We start from the raw sequence: 13,029 nt of genomic DNA, 5'->3' as shown, positions 1-13,029 counted from the left end.
ACGCCTATAAAAATCCCATAGAAATGAATGGAGAGTGGCGGAATTTCACTCTAGCGGCGGAACTTCACTATTAACTTCACTCTTTGATAAATATACCCCTAAGAGTCTATACTTCAAAATTCTTCTTTTTCAGAAAACAAATTAAAATTCATAGAGGATTTGCCTCCCATGGGATATGCTAGACTCAAAGCACTTTATAGTATTTTATAGCAATCCAGGCAACCATCATAGAGGCATTAGGGTGAGACACCAAGGAGATTGTGAATTTTGTTTTTAACACCAGGATTTGAACTAGGATATTTAGATTGAGATCCAGTGCTGGAGGCTATATTTGGTGCCAAAAAAATGTATTTGTTTACATGTTTTAGAACATGTTTTAGAATTGAATCTCCTGATGTATGGACAGTAGCATGCTTGAAAAGATGATTCAAGGATGTATATAAACCATTAAATTCAAAAGTATTACTAACTTCATTTGACCTTTGATAAATCAGCCTCATTGTTACCCACAATGAAGGGGCTGATATACTAACATGGGTGCTGAATTGCACCATTATAATTACCCATAACACTGTTGGACCTTTGCTTTCATGTTCCAACTTGTAGTAGAGTGATAAGGACTAATTCTCACTGGGGATCTGGTGCAAAAATGAGCACTTCAGATTCTTACAGTAGACTTGTCGGTACAATATGTGGTCTCACTTGAGCTCAAGTCTGAGAAACTGGACAACATCGCCAATGTAAGATGTTATGTTTCCATCTTGGTGGCAGATGGAATATTGCAGAGCACTTAGAGCGACTGACTGTCTAAAAATCAATTTTGAGGGGAAGGACATGATTCATCAAGGTTAAAGTTTTCTGCCCCTGTTTCAAATGTGGCAACAATTTTGGTTCAACGTTTGGAAAATGTGTCAACTCCATAATTAGTCCTAATTCTAAAGCTTCTCAACGAGGGACAGGAGCTGCAACCACACGCAAGCTCTGGGACCTATAGGGACACCAATAAATAGAACTGTTTGTATTGAAATACACATTATATGAGTTCTCGGCAGCCTGCTTTGTGTTTATATTAATGTTAGTAGGTGCCATATTCCAAGTCCAATAACTAAATACATTTCTGCTTGGAATGCAAAAGCATGATGTTTGACTTGAGGATATTTGTGTGACTTATGTTGCTCCAAACTCATTTCCATAGTGACTTACAGAGGCTGCTGTTCAACTGGGACATTATTTTTACATTTTCTTTTCTTATTTAATTTTAAACAGGGTTTTGAGCAATGGAATATTTTTCAATGTACAAAATTGTGCCTCATCCTTAAAGTTTGCCCGCAGCTTTTCCTTTGATAGACAGGACATTATTAGCGAATTATGAGCAAAGAACTTCCTTTCTCTATGTTTTTACATTTTACATTTACCTGTTGGATTTTTGGGAGATTTCTGTCCTGAAGTTTTATCAGTTACAGTCTTAGCAGAACCTGACCACCATCACAGGGGGTCTCCATTCCTTTCACAATACATTGGTTCTGGTCTGGTGGTTGGGTCCTGTTTGGCTTTTTTTCCTTTAATTCTAACTGTCCCTGATGGTGATTGTGCTGTCAACTTGATTCCCAATCATTAGCACTTGGTTTCTATCAGAGGCAAATGGAATGAGTTTTTTTCTTTATCCTGGGGCAAAATGTTAGGGATCATTTAAAAAAATATTAATAAATCAAGAACTGTCAGAAAAAAAACAATAAAGTCTGTTTTTGAAACTGACATAAATATTTACTTCAATGTAATGTGTAGCTTTATTTAGCCCTGAGTTTTTTTAAGCGTGTCAAACCAGTAAATCCCCTTGGGTCTACATGTAATAAATGTATGTCCATATCCTTCATTTCTGTTGATCCTATCCAAAACAAAACAAAAAAAATGCCACAGGCTTACATATAATGAACCGTCTCTACTCTTTTGCCTCTGGTTTGGACACATTTGAGGATGTTCATTCATATCTTCCCAATGACATTCACACACTGAAACCTAAGAATACAAGAAAAACAAGACAAAGCTTCTGGTGGAGAGATGCCTCCTTTTTTGTTATCTAAAGATGTGCAATCAGTTCAAGGAATAGAAGATAATGTCATTAGGACTATGAAAATACAGTAGAGCTTTGGGCAAAATGAATGGACTGGACAGTGGAAATAACACTGAAGGTGCCTTTCCTAATTTACATGTTCAGCTGATGAACGCTATTGGCTAATTGAGATAATTGGAATACTGGTAAATAACCAGTATCAATCATCATTAACGAAAGATGATATTTTAATGCATACCAAAGAAATATACAAGTCAACGCAGACAATCACATATCACTGGGACACTGGACATCCATGTAACGATGGATCCAAAAAAGAAGAGATTCCTATTCCTACACAACATAGATCACAGTTACAGTTGGCCCACCAGCAGCTTTGATATAGTCCAAAATAAAGAGCATGACCTAGAACACTTCATGCAGATGAATAGAATTTGTCCAGCCTTTACAACCCTAAAAACCAGGCAAGTTCTTGAACCAGATCAAAAATGGACCAAATCTGGGCTGGTGACAACCCTAGTTCCTAAAAAGAAGCTGGTTTCACATTAGCGGGTGCATCTAAAGAGTCTCAGAACCAATGTGACAGTAATGTTCTCGCATGTTCCAAAATCAATTCTGTCTCCTGTGGTTGTGCTTACCAGATCTCATCTTTAGATACCATACTATAGTTAAATGAGGTCAGATGAATTGACAATGACGAGCCAGAATGGTGCCTTTAAGTCTAAGGACAAAGAGAGTGAGAAGCATTTATTGGTGTTTTGTTTCCTTACTCTGTGTCTGCCCCAAGGATATTTAGCACTGGTTTCTTCTTCTGCTCTTATCTTTTGTCTCATTCTGCTCTTAAATCCAGTCTTTCCTCCTTCCATTGCTTTCTATTAAAAACCAAACCACCTTGCAGAGGATAGAAAAAAGCCTGTATCTTTTCTCTATTCCACCCCAAATCTCCATATATATCAGGTGCACCCCAATGTAAGAATGGCATGCTCAATGTAAAGTGTTCAATTGATGTTAAACTGTTTTTATACCTGAAAATAGTGTGAATATGTGATTAGATTAGTTTAAGGGCAATAGTGCATGGGTACCAAGTTTAATTTTCTGCTGATTCGATAAGATTGCACATACCCAGTGCTGGAATTGGGGAGGGATGTACAGGGATGTCATCCCTTCACTTCTTTATTTCTGTGAAATAGTATCCCCTCAGAGGGAATGCAAGATTTTCGAATCTTGGGACTCTCTTTGCTCCTCTCCACCTCTGCATGCAAATAAAATGGAGAGGTAAGGTAAAATATAGCTAAATATATAGAAGATAAAAGGAGAGAAATAGAGAAGAGATAGAGAAGTGTTAAACAGATAAAGAAGGTGGAGGCATCAGAGAGGGTTATGGAGAAAAGGAGAGAAGAGGGGAAACAAAAAGAGAAAATGAAGGTATTAAACAGCAGCAGATTATGAAAAAGGGAGAGAATTATATATATGAAATAATCTTGGGTAATATAGAATATGATGGGGTTGTGCTATGAAAAGGTGCTTTTTTCTGAGAAAGCTGAATTTGCAGCTAGTGATGGGCTAATTTATTCTCCGCCGACGAATACATTTGTGAAAAAAAATGGACGTTGGTTTTTTTGGATGCCGCTGAATGTGAGTCGGCATCTGAAAAACAGACACCGGCATCAAAAATGAGACCCCAGCACCGTATCGCCCCAAATTCACCCATCACTATTGGCAGCCAATAAAAAGTCATATGCACAATTTTTGTTTTGGGGGTCCCTACAGGTCACATATGTAAATCTATGCATACTGGGCATCAAACTGTGCTTTAGAAGGAAATACCTAAAAGGAAATAGCAAAATTGCTTTGCTTTAAAGTGGGTGAAACCAGAAAGTATTGGTGCGCGAGGCTTTTAATAACAATGGGTGTGGCTTATGGTTGTGGGAGAGGCTTGTTTAAGCAAGCCGCGCTACGCTCACCACACAGAGCATCCCTCCACTTTTTTCTTTTTTTTTTCTTTTAAGTTTTTTATTGATTTTCAGTCATAAATTTACAAAATTACAACAAACAAAAATATAATAAACAAAATAATAAAAAAAAAAGAAATAAGTGTTAAATTATATATTCCAAATAAATGAACGTGACTCTGGGAAACAGACACTTTACAATAATCTGTATTTGTGGGATTAGATAATTACACATGTCTTGATATCAGTCATTACATATATGGATACATTGCCAATAACTTGCTGTCTTGGAGATTGTCCCCTGAGTGCGGCCAAATGAGCATAAATTGCCGTTTGATTTAGTTTATGAACAATTGACTGAATTGGAGGGAAATCTGAAGACTTCCATTTCCTTGCAATTGCCATTCTGGTTGCAAATAAAGTTTGTTACATTGTAGTATTAGCCTTGAGTCCATTATAATTAATAACAGAATTTTAGTGATCTTTTGGATCATAATTTCCACTGATTTCCATAGAGTTTGTATAACCGGACCACCAAATATGCAAAAAACTACCCAGGCCGCCACAATTTCTCCGACATTTGTTTGGTGCTCCATTTGTTTTTTGTAATTTATTTGGTATTAAATACCATAGATGAATTTCCTGGTGCTCTCAAGGGGATTAACTCACTTGGAATATAGGGATGGAGATTTAAACGATTCATTCCATTGTTGCGTTGTAAATGTTTGTTGTAAATCTGCTTCCCATTTTTGCATGAACCGATGTTTAGGTGGTGTCAGGACTGCCAGAAGTACCCGACGGCGCTGTTTAAATTCCCGGCGGTCACAGTGAAGATCCAAGATGGCGGCGCCCATGCTGAACACATGGCTGCAGCGTCGCTGCATGATGATGTCATCACTGGTGCCGGGATCTCGTCATAAAAGGGCGCCCAAAACACTGTGACGGCGCCCAAGAATAGGATTTGCTGCCATTGATCCTGGGTTCCTGTTTGTGTTTCCTGATTCCTGATTCCAGCCTGTTTCCAGCTCCCAGTCTGTTTCTAGCTCCTGCCTTGGTTCTGACCCCCTGCCTGAACGCTTGATATTTGTTTCTGATCTAACCTGCCCTCGTTAACTCCTGCCTGTGACCACTACTACTGATTCTGCTTAACCCTTTGGATACCGCGACCTTGCTCCCTCAAGAGGGCTTCCTCCTTGATCCAGACTACATCCCTGGAGGGAGCTCCCGGCTCCCTGACAGGTGGATCCTCTAATAATACTAACAATTTATACACTTTTTTCACTCCAATTCAAGCACTGCACATTCCCCTAATTAGTTTAAACCCCCACTTGAATGTCCAATCTTTGGCCAAGGCCCCAATTGAGGGTCCCAATGTGCTGTTCTCCTCATAGTTAATTGCATATGTTATTATCAATCCTTCTTTATCTATGTTATTTTCTGTGCATTGTTGTACTGCTGCCATCTGCTGGCCAAAATTTGCATGCTGCACGCCTCTGTTCTTGTTAGTAAAGTTTTTCCTCTCGGGGGCGTGGTTTTCTGCCAGCTCAGTCCTTCTCACTTCCGGCAGCCATTTTTAGTGCCTCATTACTGTGTGACTGGACATTCAGACATTTTGGGCTTGTGAAGGCATCAGTTTTTGACCAGCAGTTAGCCTCAGGAAAGTCATCTACAGGCCAGTATTGATACCACTACTACAGAACAGTATTGTATCATCGTTTATTGCTGTATTCTGGATCAAATAAACCCAGGCTGATTTCATCCCTGTGTCTACGTTTGAATCCATCCAACCTGAGCGTCTGCCGGTCCGGTCTGCCCCACTGCTTGGATACGAAGGTAGGAAGCCACACAGCTAATGTTAGTTATACCTTCATTCGCCTTCATGTGGGGACAGAACAGTCAAAAACTGCCTTAATGCCCATACCCCGGGCCACAGATTACCTCACAGTTCAGTACCACACTCAGGAATCTCCCTGGCAACAGGCCCACCTGCAGCAAATCTGCCCAGATACAGTGCACTTCACAGAAGCCAAAGAGCAAGCACCACGTGTCTGCAGTATCTATACTCTCACCTGAAAGTCCTCCACAACCCATCAAGCCATTTTCTACATCCTGTATTAACCTTCGCTCGCATAGTACAAGAATTGTTAATGCACGCGGGGTCCCCCTCCAACCAAACCCCGCAATTCACTGAAAACACCTTAGGAACCTTGTCAGGGTGCCTCAGCGGAGCCGCACTGCTATTTTCAGCCCCCAATTCAAAAGTTTATTTTCTTAAAGAGACAGCGCACCTTAAATCAAAATGGCCGAAAAAGACCTCGCACAGTTTCCCAGTGATGAAACAATGCTAATGCAACCTGATACTGATCATTATGAAGAACAGGAAGCAGATTCCACACTTCCAGCAGACCAAGTCGTGCGACCAAGACGCTCTCTCAAACCGACAATAAAGGTCAGAGAAAACTATCAAACCAAGAAAGATGAGCTATGCGATAGCCTGGAAGAGCTATGGGAACAAGTCTCCTCCATCATGTCAGGACTTAAATCCTCAGGTGATGCCACAAGCTTACAAGTTGCTATAGGGCGGCTGAATACAGCTCATGAAAGATATAAGAGACTGTCCACAAGGTATATAACCTTTCTAAAAGATGCTAATAATGATGAAGCCCCGTCAGAACTGAGCAAGGCAGAATTAATAGACGGACAAAGAGACGCCATGGTGCTGCGTGCTAAAGATAAAGCGGAACTCCGTATCTCCCATCTGCAAGAAACTAGATCCCACAGATCAAATTCATCTAAACATTCCTCTCGGTCATACAGATCATCGTGCTCAAGAAGCTCAGCCCTAAGCGACCGACTACTAGAGGCCCGCATAAATGCAGAGCAATCCAAGGTGAGACGCTCCTTCACTGAAAAAGAAGCTCTCGCAAGGGCAGAAGCAGAGACAAAAAGAGCAGACGCAGAGGCTAAGAGGGCAGAAGCAGAGGCTCGGATAAAGATTCTTGAATCAGAGATGGAAGAGGAAATTGCATTAGCTAAAGTAAGACTACTTGAGCAAGCATTGAGCCAAGGCCTTGACCCAGTCTGCTTGCCACCACAGGAGATAGATGATCCAGCTGATCGCACCAGTGACTATGTACTGAAACAGTTACCTGCACCACCCCCAGTTTGCAGTACTGTCCAAGCCGACAACACTGAAACCCTCAAGTCAACCCTACCTACAGTGCCACCCACAGCACCTGAGCAACCTGATGACGTTCACCCAGATGTGCCCTCTCAAGGACAGGTGTTACAGCAAAAAGGCTACCCGGCATTTCCCGGCCTACCGCCACAGCTCAAGCAGCAGTCATCACAATCTACAGAGGCTAGACCACAGCTCAACCCTGCAGCAACATCATTCTACCCGGAAGCATCTCACCCTTTTACGCCACGCAGCCCACACGCCCCGGGGGCATCACAAGTTGTCATGGCAACAAGCAGTGAGAAATCGGATATGTCCGAGTTTGCCAGGTTTATGGTGAGCAGAGAGCTAATTAACACAAGTCTCTCAAAATTTGATGACCGTGCAGAGAGCTACAGAGCCTGGAAAGCAACCTTCAAAGCCGCCATTGCCAACCTCAACCTGACCGCAGAGCAGGAGCTCGACCTCTTGATCAAATGGCTGGGCCCAGGCTCCACAAGTCGTATTAAGAGCCTCAGAACTGTCTATGTGGGACAAGCAGAAGCAGGCCTCGCTGCCGACTGGCAGAGACTCGAACGTACGTTCGGCAGTGCAGAAGCAATAGAGAAAGCCCTATTCAAGAGACTGCAGAACGTCCCAAAGATCAATCTCAAGGATGTCCATAAGCTTCAGGATTTGAGTGATCTGCTCATGGAATTAGAGCTTGCCAAAAGAGACCCTCGCTTGACCGGCCTGTGCTACCTGGATACAGCCCACGGAGTGAACCCAATTGTCGTGAAGTTACCCTACAGTCTGCAAGAAAAGTGGGTGGCATCAGTCTCAAGGTACAAAAGAGTGCATAACGTCACCTTTCCCCCATTTATTCATTTCTGCAGATTCATCGATGAACAGTCCCAGATGAGGAATGACCCCAGCCTCGATTTCCTGGAGTTCAACACTACAGCTTCAGCGACACCATCTTCAAGGTATGAAAGTGTCTTGCATAAAAACAGAGACTTTAAGAGCAGCATGAGTGTCAGAAAGACTAACCTACCATCACCTGCAGCACCCACGGGTAAACAGTACAATACCTCATCAGGAGACAAGTCCTTCAATCGTGAATGTCCCATTCATAAAAAACCACACTCACTGAACAAATGCAGAGAGTTTAGATCTAAAACCATACAGGAGCGGAAGAAAGTCCTCAGCGAGCTTGGGGTGTGTTTCAGATGCTGCGCTTCATTGGAGCACATGGCTAAGGACTGTAAATCCATCATCAAGTGTGAGGAGTGTCATAGTGAAAGACATGCCTCAGCTATGCACCCAATTCCGCTCACCAGAGACTCAACAGCTGTCTTCACCACCAGTCCTGCTCCAAGTCATGGCGGGGAGCCTCAGAATCTCGCTAACACAGCCACCGCTGTTTCCTGCTCATGTTTGGAAGTATGTGGCGACAGCCAGAGTGAGAAATGTTGTGCCCGAATATGCCTAATCAAGGTCTATCCAGAGGGACTACCAGAAAAGGCAGTAAAAATGTATGCTATCATTGACGACCAAAGCAACCGGTCCCTAGCAGGACCTAAATTCTTCGATGCCTTTGGAATAGAGGGACCATCAGAACCCTACATCTTAAACACCTGCTCGGGCCGCATAGAGACTAGCGGAAGGAGGGCACAAGGATTCATTGCTTCTCCCATCAATGGGAATACAGAAATACCCCTACCAACACTGATCGAATGCGATCAAATACCTAACCATAGGGACGAGATCCCTACCCCAGAAGCTGCATTTCACCAGCCACACCTAAGGCACCTTGCCAACGTTATCCCACCTATGGACAACAACGCAGAGATTCTACTCCTGCTCGGCAGAGACAATCTAAGGGTGCACAAGGTGCGCCAACAATGTAATGGTCCCGACTACGCGCCATATGCCCAGAGACTGGACTTGGGATGGGTAGTCATAGGAAATGTATGCTCGGATCAACCAAGAATTAACTCCTTCAAAACGTACGTGTGTGGAGATGGACGCACAACTTGCATTAAGCCGTGTCCTCATCACTATGAAGTGAAAGAGAAGTCTCCAGACCTCATACAACCACCTGACATCATTTCTCCCCTTTTTGCTGACAACTTGGGGAGATCGGTCTTTCACACAACCAAAGATGACGATAAAGTAGCCTTGTCAGTAGAGGACAGAGAGTTTGTCAAGATAATGGACAGTGAGTTCTTTAAAGACAAAACCAATCACTGGGTTTCTCCATTACCCTTCCGAGCCACCAGGCCTATGTCTATAGGTTCTTTTACTAACTCTTCTTGGCTTACAGGTCCAGAGTTTCTGCTAGGAGAGGCGGATGAATGTGTACAGGAAGATTTCAGCATCCAGGATCCGGATAATGATCCAGAAATCCGCGCTGAAGTTAGTGCATTAGTCACTGAAGCAAGGCAAACCTCCAGCCTCCATTGTCATCGCTTTGAACGTTTCTCCAGTTGGATGAGACTCATTAGAACTATTGCAAGGTTAATGCACATCGCTAGATGTTATCACAATACTCAGGAAGATAAAGATTGTCATGGTTGGCATGTCTGCCATAAACCCTTCTCTGCTGAGGACATTTCTCATAGCGAGTCTCTCATAATACATCACGTCCAGCAGGGAGAATTTAACGTAGAATGGAAGTGCTTGTACAACAGACAGCAGATTCCTATAAAAAGTCCTCTTGCCAACCTAAATCCATTTATAGACAGTTTTGGCCTGCTCAGAGTTGGTGGTCATTTGAATCAAGCCCACCTAGGAGTTGCAGAACAAAATCCTCTAATTATTCCCAGCAAACATCATATCACCGTGTTGCTGATCCGACATTACCACAAAAAGGCTGAACACCAGGGCAGACAAATCACCGAAGGCAAGTTAAGGTCTGCAGGTCTTTGGATTATAGGTATGAAAAAACATGTAGCCCAAATACTGCATGACTGTGTGCACTGTCGCAGAGCAAGAGGGAAACAGCTACACCAACAAATGGCCGATTTGCCTGCGGATAGACTATGTTCAGAACCGCCCTTCACCTATACTGGCCTGGACGTCTTTGGGCCATGGATGGTGTCCGCACGCAGAACCCGTGGCGGTCACACAAACAGTAAACGCTGGCTGTGCTATTTACTTGCATGAGTGAGCCGTTCACATAGAGGTGATAGAATCCATGGACACATCCAGTCTCATTAATGCCTTAAGACGGTTCTTCGCAATCAGAGGACCAGTGAAACAGTTGAGGTCAGACCAAGGAAGTAACTTCATTGGAGCCTGTAGAGAACTGAACATCGACAATAAGCCCATTCAAGATCAGTTGACGGAGAAAGGTTGCACCTGGATCTTCAATCCTCCTCATAGTTCCCATATGGGGGGTTCCTGGGAGAGAATGATCGGGATCTCACGCAACATCTTAAATTCTATGTTGATGGATGTAAACTCTTCAAGACTCACACATGAGACTCTTGTCACCCTTCTTGCTGAAGTTTCGGCTATTATCAATTCAAGACCCCTTGTGCCAGTGTCTATGGATCCTGAAACACCAGCCATACTGACTCCAGCTACTCTACTTACCCAAAAAACCGAGAATATACTAATACCTAGTGAAGAATTTACTCACGCGACTATCTACCAAAAACACTGGAAACGTCCACAATACCTGGCGGATTACTTCTGGAACAGATGGCGAAAGGAGTATCTCAATATTCTTCAAGGAAGAAGAAAATGGCAACACCAAAAACCAAACTTGAAAGAAGGAGACCTTGTATTGATGAAGGAGCAACAAACCGAAAGGATTGCCTGGCCTATGGGACTAATTACAAAGGTTTTCCCTAGCAAGGATGGCAAAGTCCGAAAAGTGGAGTTGAAGATCTCCAGGAAGGGCGAGCTTAAAACGTTCGCAAGGCCAATTAACGAACTCATTTTGATATTACCAATCGAGAACGTTCCTGCAGGATGAACAGGACTGAAGTTGAACTATAGACATCTTCTCCACTACAAGCCAAGAAAGCCAACTATATTGTTATGTTTATTGCATTCTAACATGTTTTTGTTGCAGGTTTGTGTTATATTTCATGGACATTCGTCATAGTGAAATCTCCAAAGTAAATTTCAGACGGGGAGTGTGCTGTTCTCCTCATAGTTAATTGCATATGTTATTATCAATCCTTCTTTATCTATGTTATTTTCTGTGCATTGTTGTACTGCTGCCATCTGCTGGCCAAAATTTGCATGCTGCACGCCTCTGTTCTTGTTAGTAAAGTTTTTCCTCTCGGGGGCGTGGTTTTCTGCCAGCTCTGTCCTTCTCACTTCCGGCAGCCATTTTTAGTGCCTCATTACTGTGTGACTGGACATTCAGACATTTTGGGCCTGTGAAGGCATCAGTTTTTGACCAGCAGTTAGCCTCAGGAAAGTCATCTACAGGCCAGTATTGATACCACTACTACAGAACAGTATTGTATCATCGTTTATTGCTGTATTCTGGATCAAATAAACCCAGGCTGATTTCATCCCTGTGTCTACGTTTGAATCCATCCAACCTGAGCGTCTGCCGGTCCGGTCTGCCCCACTGCTTGGATACGAAGGTAGGAAGCCACACAGCTAATGTTAGTTATACCTTCATTCGCCTTCATGTGGGGACAGAACAGTCAAAAACTGCCTTAATGCCCATACCCCGGGCCACAGATTACCTCACAGTTCAGTACCACACTCAGGAATCTCCCTGGCAACAGGCCCACCTGCAGCAAATCTGCCCAGATACAGTGCACTTCACAGAAGCCAAAGAGCAAGCACCACGTGTCTGCAGTATCTATACTCTCACCTGAAAGTCCTCCACAACCCATCAAGCCATTTTCTACATCCTGTATTAACCTTCGCTCGCATAGTACAAGAATTGTTAATGCACGCGGGGTCCCCCTCCAACCAAACCCCGCAATTCACTGAAAACACCTTAGGAACCTTGTCAGGGTGCCTCAGCGGAGCCGCACTGCTATTTTCAGCCCCCAATTCAAAAGTTTATTTTCTTAAAGAGACAGCGCACCTTAAATCAAAATAGCCGAAAAAGACCTCGCACAGTTTCCCAGTGATGAAACAATGCTAATGCAACCTGATACTGATCAGTATGAAGAACAGGAAGCAGATTCCACACTTCCAGCAGACCAAGTCGTGCGACCAAGACGCTCTCTCAAACCGACAATAAAGGTCAGAGAAAACTATCAAACCAAGAAAGATGAGCTATGCGATAGCCTGGAAGAGCTATGGGAACAAGTCTCCTCCATCATGTCAGGACTTAAATCCTCAGGTGATGCCACAAGCTTACAAGTTGCTATAGGGCGGCTGAATACAGCTCATGAAAGATATAAGAGACTGTCCACAAGGTATATAACCTTAGTTATACCTTCATTCGCCTTCATGTGGGGACAGAACACCCAATTAGATCTTGAAATACATACAACTTTACTATATCAGGAAATCAATCATTGCTTCAATAATATCTATGGAAACAAATACATATTCACCCAAAATCTTTTCCTTTAAGTGACCATCAAGCTGGACTTTCAGCCAGGCCCGGACTGGCAATCTGTGGCTTCTGGCAAATACCAGAGGGGCTGCTGTAAGATGCCATAGACAGTCACTATTTATTGGGCCGGTGGAGGGTTGTTTGGGCCTTTGTGTACTTGAAATGCTAAGGCCTTTTTGAATCCCAGTCCAGACCTGCTTTCAGATGTATCTAGTAGAGCAACTGGGCAGTCTATCCAATTCTCACCATAGTCTGTGCCCTTCTGCCACTGCTCCAGAATTAAAGGGGACCCGTCACCCAAAAA

Source organism: Xenopus laevis, chromosome 6L (assembly GCF_017654675.1).
Source record: "Xenopus laevis strain J_2021 chromosome 6L, Xenopus_laevis_v10.1, whole genome shotgun sequence".
In the NCBI taxonomy this organism is placed as follows: domain Eukaryota; kingdom Metazoa; phylum Chordata; class Amphibia; order Anura; family Pipidae; genus Xenopus; species Xenopus laevis.
The sequence above is the reverse complement of the archived record's forward strand: the minus strand, read 5'-3'. Positions refer to the sequence as shown.